The following is an 8,530-nucleotide window of genomic DNA, read 5'->3' as shown; positions in this document are numbered from 1 at the left end:
ATATAGGATTCTCATATGTGCAAGCCAACAGTAGAAATAAAATAGAAGAAGAGAGTAAAGAAAGATTTGAGAGGAATTACATTCTTGTAGTTAAACTTAACACTTAGACCAAAAAGGGTTACAAATTGACAGACGTACATATATACATACATAAATATATACATACATATACAGAAATACATATGTATATATATATGTATATATACACACATATACACATACATATATATACATTATATGTATGAACTTATGGCTTGTCGTATATACATACATACATACATATATATATGCCGATCCCAAATAGTTGGGACTTATGGTTTTGTTATTGTTGTTGTTGTATGTACATATACGTATGTATGTATGTATATGTATATATGTATTTATTTATCTAAACCTATTACTTGTCTAGACTAGTAAGGATTAAGGAAACATGAATAAGAACGAGATACCTCACTTGGGTGCTGCCTTGCCCTGGTCAATCCTCACAGGCTGCCACGTTGGTCAGTCACCCTCAAGTGGTGAGATGTTTTGGGCTCTGGCCACAGCTGCTTTGGTCTGTTTGGCCCTATTACTACTCAGTGGGGTTTAAACAACATCCTTTTCTTTGTCCTTTCAGGAAGATTGGGAGACTTTCTTGTTAACCTAGAGCTATTTATGATTGAACTGAAAGAGGAAATTCAAGCTGGACTGATTAGGCCCCAATCCTATTCCAAGTAAATGTCAAACATGTTGACTAATCAAACTTCAACCGAAGTCAGCTAAGCTCCTTTGCGTAAGTATTTACAAAGGTATCCATGTGGGATAAAAATGGCTAATGTGGTGAGACAAATCTCTTCAACCATGTCAAGTAGGTTTCTAATCTGACTTGGTGCATTCTGTGGGTCCCAAGCTTCCCGCTGATGTAGGGATTACATGTCATGCTGGTTAGAATATTGCTCCATAAAAAACCCTCCCTCTTATATTCACCTAGTGAATCACCAATATAAAATGAGGCAACTTATTCTGAGGCTATGAGGCTTGATTTGATCTCCATTTTCTATGAAATTTATGGCAATATCGAGGGAGTTCCTTTAGATCATGTGGAAGTATTATTCAACAATTTTGAAGGTTTGAAAATGAGGCTTTAGAGGTGAATAGATACAATTTAGTTGGAATCACAGGCTTGTAGTGACTTGTATCAGGATCATACTTCACCCATTTTGGTTTTTGTTCCACAACTCCTAGTCAAACTTGCCTTCCCTTGTGATAAAATTTGTTGATACCTTTTTAAGGTTCTAAATTCATACACCATAAACATTGGTTTGTTGGTAGTGTACAGACTCTCTCACCAAATGTTGAAGGTTCAAATTTTCAACTGACACATTTTTCGAAGATGTTAGCTAGCTTAGCTGGTAGAGACTTTGATAGTATATCAAGGTCTTGGGCATGAATCTCGTCTTCGTCACTTACCCTTTGTGAAAAAAAAAAGGTTCTAAATTCATCTAAGGTGCCTGCAAAACTTAGCCACCATATACCAAGGATAAGATCAAAATTTTTTGAAGGGTGTACCAAAAAGCTCCATCTCAAATTATTCTCCTCAAATCTCAAAGGATACTTCAGAAACGAAGGGGAATAACTCAACGATCACAACATCCAAAGGTAGCTTTTTCGAATTGATATAGCTAATCTTGAAGGTAAGGAGATTTAGGAGGTATCACAAAGTAGAATTTGTTGTCTTGATAGTTTTTGGGTCTCAAAGTAGAATTTTTTATCTGGGTATAGTTTTTAAGGTACATATCACTGTCCTTTACCTGGATCACCCGGTCGACCCTTTCCTAGGGTTAAGCCAATCATGAAGAAGGGGCAAGAAGGTTGGAGTCATTGACCATGTTAGCATTAGCATATTAATTAACAGATTGTTGTCCAAGCCATGGTTTGCCTTACCGGTCCATACCGGTGTACCAATCGACCATCGGTATAATACATACTAACGTACCAACACATGGTATGATGGGGTATACCAACGGACTGATATGTACCGGCCATACCAATCCTTGTTAAACCAATACATACTGCCCATATCAAGCAGTATGCCATGGTACGACGAACATTAGTCTAAGCACAATCAATTACACAGTTGGTGCAGCAAGTTGTTGGATATGGGCTGACATAACCAATATAGGTCATTCCAGAGGTACTTCTCATTTTAAATAGATCATGAAGCACTCTCTTCCTGTTTGCCAAGATTCTCCAATGTTAGTGCTTCCTCAACCTGTTTTCTTTTATATATAAGCCTAAGAGGAAGGGATTGAGGTTGTCTTACAAAACATAAGTAGCTTATGCTAGGCTTCTACTAACTAGATATGGCCGAGATCTTAGTATCACCACTGGGTTACATCTGTCATCTCCAATCCATCCATCATGTTCAATGTTCATTGATTTTAATAAAGCTGCATAGTTTTTTATTACATAGGAACTCCTAATGGTCTTCAATCATGTATATAAAAATAATTTAACTCCAAATTGTCTAAACTAACTAGGATTTAACAAATATGAAAGATATTAAAATACCTATCATTGGGCTATTTCCCAACCTTAGCTGACCCTCCTCATGGGGCCTCTAAGCTGGTAGGTCACCCTAAAGAGGTATGGTATCCCATTCACGCAATGACCAACTGTAATAGCTTGCCAGCCCTATTGAAACTTCCCTCTCTTTGTGTTCTTCCAAGATGATTGGACCTTTCTTCATGACAATAATCAAAATGGACTGATCCAGAAGGGAAAAAGTCGAGCTTAATAGGTTCAATCCCAATCCAATTCCATGTAGGATTCAATCAGTTTAACTAGCTAAAATTTGGCCAAAGTCATTGAAACTCCCACGGAACTGTAATAAGCATCAATGAAGGTGTGATGGGATGAGCTTGGTCAACCGATCCTCCTAGTCCTATCATGACTGATATAGGACTTTGTGATGATGACAATGATCCAGTGGACAATAATAATTACATCAAAAACAAAAGATGAAATATAAGAAAAGTAAACTAATAATAACATGCAAACAAAATGAGAAAAATTAAACCACATAAAAACAAAAGTTTCATTAGAGAACTGTAAGGATAAGGAAGCGAGAAAGTACTAATAAATTCACACCAAAAAAAATCATAAGTAGAAGTTTCAAAAAGTGCTTATGAAAAGTAGACCTTAGCGCAATAGCCAACGACACCAGAAAGGATAGCTATAGCAACCCATATATCAGCTTTAGGCATTTCAAGTGAACTAACAAGAGTCACCTGCAAAGAAATTCAGGGTTATAATGCCAAAAAGAAATTATGATTATATTCACAAATGAATATAACTGATTTATTTTAGACTTACAAGCCCAATTATGACAGAAATGAGAAACTTGACCCAGTCCATGGGAGTTAAACTTGGATTTTTCTTTTCAGACTACAAAATTGAACATTGCATCTCAAGTATCAGATCAAAAAGGAAATTTACTGGAAAAAGATCGCAATAAGATCTCTTTTTCCTTATTTCAAAAGTAAAATATATACCAATACTAACTCCATATCAGCCATAGGGATATTTTTAAAGTGCTTCACAAAAATTCCTCGATCTACCATGTTCTTGGTGCCAGCCCGCCTGTATATTGTGAAAACATGTTAAATTTCTAGATTGTTGAATTTTTTTTCCTTCCATGCACATTCAGTGATGTAATTTTAGGATATATACATGGGCTTTCGTTGAAAGATCAAGTCTGAATTTGAAGAAAGAACAATTAAACACATACCTATACACAACAATCATCCTATCAAAAGTATGCTCTTGTATCCTAATCTTGCCAAACAAATTTTGCATGCTTTATGAGCACCCACATATAAAACAAATAAAAAAATATATAACAACATCAGTCTTCAAACATGGAACTGAATAGAAAAAGAAACAGAATATAGACAAAAATTGAGACCTCAATTCCATGTTTTCAATCCGAATACATTCAACATACAAATCCTCTTCTGAGTCAGGATTAGTTTTGTCTGTTTTTTTGGAATAACTCTTTGTTGTTCTGCTTAATCTTCTGAAAAAGAGAATTTGTAGCCTGCAACCATTTTCAACAGTAATACCATTTGTTAATTGAATAAGAGAATTATAAAGAAACAACAATGATCAAATACCTTGTCTTCTTCAGGAACCACAACCATATACGAGAAATGATCATATCCAGTTTCTCCATTATAAAGTAATCAGTTGTTTGATCTACTCCAATGCCCCGACGAAAAATTACATACTTGTAAGTTGTAACAAACGGTAAACCATGTTAGGATGTGATAAGAAAGACATATACAAGTCTTTCAATGGATACAAGTTCACACTAATTGTAAAAGATGAGTCCAGGAATACCTACAGTCGCATTTCATATATTAACAAAAATATATAATGAGACATTTAAAGCATATACTTCTTGACCAACAAGACAAATCACGGGAAGAAGTGCTCAGGAATATTAACTAATAAATACATCTTTTTCCGAAACCATTCTAATATCTCAAGGAACTCTATCATAAGTTTATTACCTTATCTGAAAATTCAGGAAGGTTCTCATGAGGATGATCATTAAAATACCTTGATAAAAGTCTTTTGTCAAGCTGCATTTGAACATTTTGAAATAGGTTGGTGAACAGAACTGTAATATGTGATGCAAAACGAATTGAATATAGATGAACAGAATTGTACTTTTCTTTTTGGAAGTAGCATTTGCACTGACCTTGGACTCATCAACTTTGATAGGGAGGTTCAATAAGTACTGTCCACAATGTGCAACATCAATCTCCTCATCAGTCACTATTTTAAAGTTGCTCTGTTCCATTACCTGCATTGCACAAAAGAATGGTAATAGAGTGCCTTTAAAGCATGTAGAACAAAAGCCATGATTCTCTAAGAATTGTGATAAAATTTTGAAGACTTCAAGTTGTAAATGAGTTCATTACTCATAACCCAATATTCATAGTTTACCAGGATGATCCGCAATCACTTCAATTCTCCATTTCTTGTATGTAGGAGAAGTAAAACCCAATTTCTATTTGAAAGCATAAAGGAAGATAGGAATAGGTTTGTTTTTACACCAACTTAAGAAACTGCATATCCTATACAAAGTTTGTTTGCATAAGTGCAACAGATCCTCAAGAAAAAAGTTTATAGGCACAAGTATTTTTTATGACGAGGACCATTCCCAAAATATTTCAAGGGCTAAGTTCATGTGTTATCATCTTCAAGTTAAAAGAAACCATCCAACCACCACCGGAAACTATAGCTGAGAGGAAATAATCCCCCTTGTAGCACCAATAACATATTTATAAATCAACATCAAATATCTGAAACATTTTATACGAATGCTAATTTACTTATTTTTGACATTATGTATGGCAAGTTTAACACTATGAAATGATCAGAACTGAAATTCATAAAGATGTCACAAGTTGTATAATCCATTCAAGTGATATTTTTTTATAACTTATGTATCTTGACTTGATCACCAATCATGGAAGTGGTTCTCACTCTAACATTAAATTTCAGTATTTAAAACTTGAGGAACAGCTATAAAGATAATAGGACAGAAACAATAACTCACCTGAAAGAAGTACAACAAGAAATTCTATTCCAGAACATCAATCTCTTCGGGAGATAAGTTTTGCTGATCCAATTTGTGAGCACCATGAACAGGATCAAATAGAGAATATAATTGCTGAAAATATAAAAACAACTTTAATAACAATGAAATACCTTTATCTAACATGAAGAAACTTCAGTTAACATTATCGAATGAAGCATGGAGAGTAGTGCAACTATAGGACATCCAAAAGCAGTGTCATGCATGTGCTAACAATTTTCTTAGGGCACAAGTGGGTAACCAAAAAGAAAATTGCAAATGCATACCATTAGATCTTCAAACTGGAGAAGGTACCATGCTCTAATAGTATATTCAACTCTCTTACAGAGCTTTAAAAATTCTGCCCTATCATAATCATGCTCTGCAATAGAAAAAGTAAATATGAAAAAGCAGAAGAGTCCCCAGTTGAGATGTTCCTAGAAGAGAAAATCTCAAAAGTAAACAAAGAAAATGAATTAGACTACAGCATGCTAAGGAATGAACAAATTGGTAAACCATGTTTTTCACATGGATCCACATGAATGAGGCAAGAAACGAAGAGTTCACAAAACCCAGCTGCAAGCTTGAAGTTCTCCCACCAAGCAGTTAAGCGCGTTTTTTCCCCTCAATGCAGACAAATCATATCAACCATCAAAGAGAAGAAGAAAAAAAAGAATATACTATATATTTGCAGAAAATTTAGGAACAATATCCGTCTAAAATGTCAGATGAGGGTATGAAAAAGAGAAAAAAGAAGGGACCAAGGATTATGAAGAAGAGGTAGGTGGGCACCGATGAGGTCGGCGAGCTTCATGACGAGCTTAGGCTTGAGGATGGGGATGACGGACTCGCGCTCCAGCCGGATCACGTCCTTGCTGCCGCCCATCCTCCTCCTCTGGACTCTGCCCCCGCCAGCTTCCATGTGGTCCACAGAGGTCGGTGGGGAAGAATACCTCTGTTATTAGCTACTAGGGTTTTGGATGTTGGGGGAATCCAAAGAGGAAGCAACGTAACAGTCATTTTGGCTGCGTCGGCGGTTACCGTTTCGGCCATTCTTCCGTCGAAGGCGGCGAGCGAGTCGGACCACCACTTCTCCGGACTCAATTGCTCATGTCGGTGTTTCATGTAACCAATATCTTGAAAACTTAATCCGAGAAATGGAATATTTATCTCACATAATTTTTATATTATAATATATATATATATATTGAAAATTAATCTGAGAAATGAAATATTTATCTCACATAATTTTTAAAATATAATATTTTAATAATAAAAAAGTCGTGTGAATATTATCTCATGAAAATAAGGTGACAAAAGTAAAGTTTTCCAAATGCATAGTTCCCACGTTTTCTATGCTTTGTTTTAAAACTGTAAATTTCGTCATAATATTCACCGAAAGTGAAGTTTTCATAAGATTTGCTCCACATCATTTAAAAAAATAAAATTTCATAACATACCAAAATATTTTAGCACTACAAAATATGAATATTATTTCATAAAAAGTATTATAATAATAAATAAATTATCGACTAAGCACGATATTTTAATCGGATGTGGAAGGTTCAGAAGATCTTCTTCACCCTATTTTGACATGGTACAACATTTTAGCTTTAGAAACTCATATGACTATCGATTTATGAAAAACATGATAGACAAAATTTATAGAAACTAAAAAATTCATGCGATGTTCTTCGTACCACTTTAAAGTTATAAAATTTCAATATAGCATAACATTTTTTAGCATTAAAAAAAAGTTATATGAATGTTATTCCATGAAAAATTATGATGATTATACAATTTATTAAAAGTGAAAGGTTCATAAAATTATAAAATTTATTTTATGTTAAAATATGGTGGTTGTAAAAATTATCGAAAGTGGAATGTTCGTATGATTTTCTTGGCACCATTTGAAAAGAAGTACAATTGTCATAAAATTTGTTTAAAATGGAAGAATATGACATTTCAAAAACATAATTTTGACTTAATATAATATTTTAGAACTAGAAAAATTATATGAATATTATTTCATGAGAGAATATGATAGTAATAAAATTTATCAAAAGTGAAAGATTAGCAGGATCTTCTTTCCACTGTTTTAAAAACATATATTTGACTTAGTACTATTTTAGCACTAGAATAATTGTCTGAATTTTCTTTTGGCGAAAAAACATGACAACCTTTGAATTTGATGAACATGAATGGTTCACATGATTTTCTATATACCAGTTTTTAAAAACATAAAATTTTGATAAATTTTAATTATTTAATTCAAGGACCTTCCTATCATTTTGCATTACTAAATAACATTTTTAATCCTCCATCTTTAGTAAATCAAATAATACACACAAGGATAATGTTTTATAGTGAGCTGATCATCGAAGCCCATATTTGAACCCAACTAATTTGGTCGATCAAATTTTGACGATTCATCTTCAAATCAAGTCTTATCTTCATCATTTATTTTTTTTTATAAAAATAAATAATTTTTTTTTAAAATATAGTAACATAGATCTTAGCATCAAATCTTATTTTCATGAGGAATCCTTTGCGAAAAGATTAAAATTGTAAAACGTATTGATGTATGAAGTGATCAATTGGATTTTGTTAGACAAATTATACATTGGTAATTTAAGCCTTTCCTATCTTCTAAATTAAAAAAAAATGAAAATAAAAATTGGGCGTTAGTGTATATCTTCGTTGGAAAGTCTGCCGTCCTGTGAAAAGAGGTACTATTAGCGACTGATGTTTAGACCCCAAATATCTGGAAGCTTCGTTGCATTCGCAACAACTATGCCACGTAGGGAGAAGACGCAACCACCGCGCACTAAAGGACACGAAGTCTTACAACGAAATGAAGACACGATGGGCTTTGATTGGGTCTTCCCGACTCGTTTCCATGGG

The 8,530-nt window shown here is 33.9% G+C and overlaps 1 pseudogene; it reads right to left on the bottom strand.

The window, feature by feature from the left end:
- LOC135650854 (uncharacterized) overlaps positions 1-6,743 on the bottom strand; it is an 8,827-nt pseudogene extending 2,084 nt beyond the window's left edge.
- Positions 6,744-8,530: the final 1,787 nt, after the last annotated feature.

This window comes from Musa acuminata, chromosome BXJ1-4, assembly GCF_036884655.1.
Source record: "Musa acuminata AAA Group cultivar baxijiao chromosome BXJ1-4, Cavendish_Baxijiao_AAA, whole genome shotgun sequence".
NCBI lineage: Eukaryota > Viridiplantae > Streptophyta > Magnoliopsida > Zingiberales > Musaceae > Musa > Musa acuminata.
Note: the sequence above shows the minus strand (reverse complement) of the source record. Positions and strands in the feature narration are given on the sequence as shown.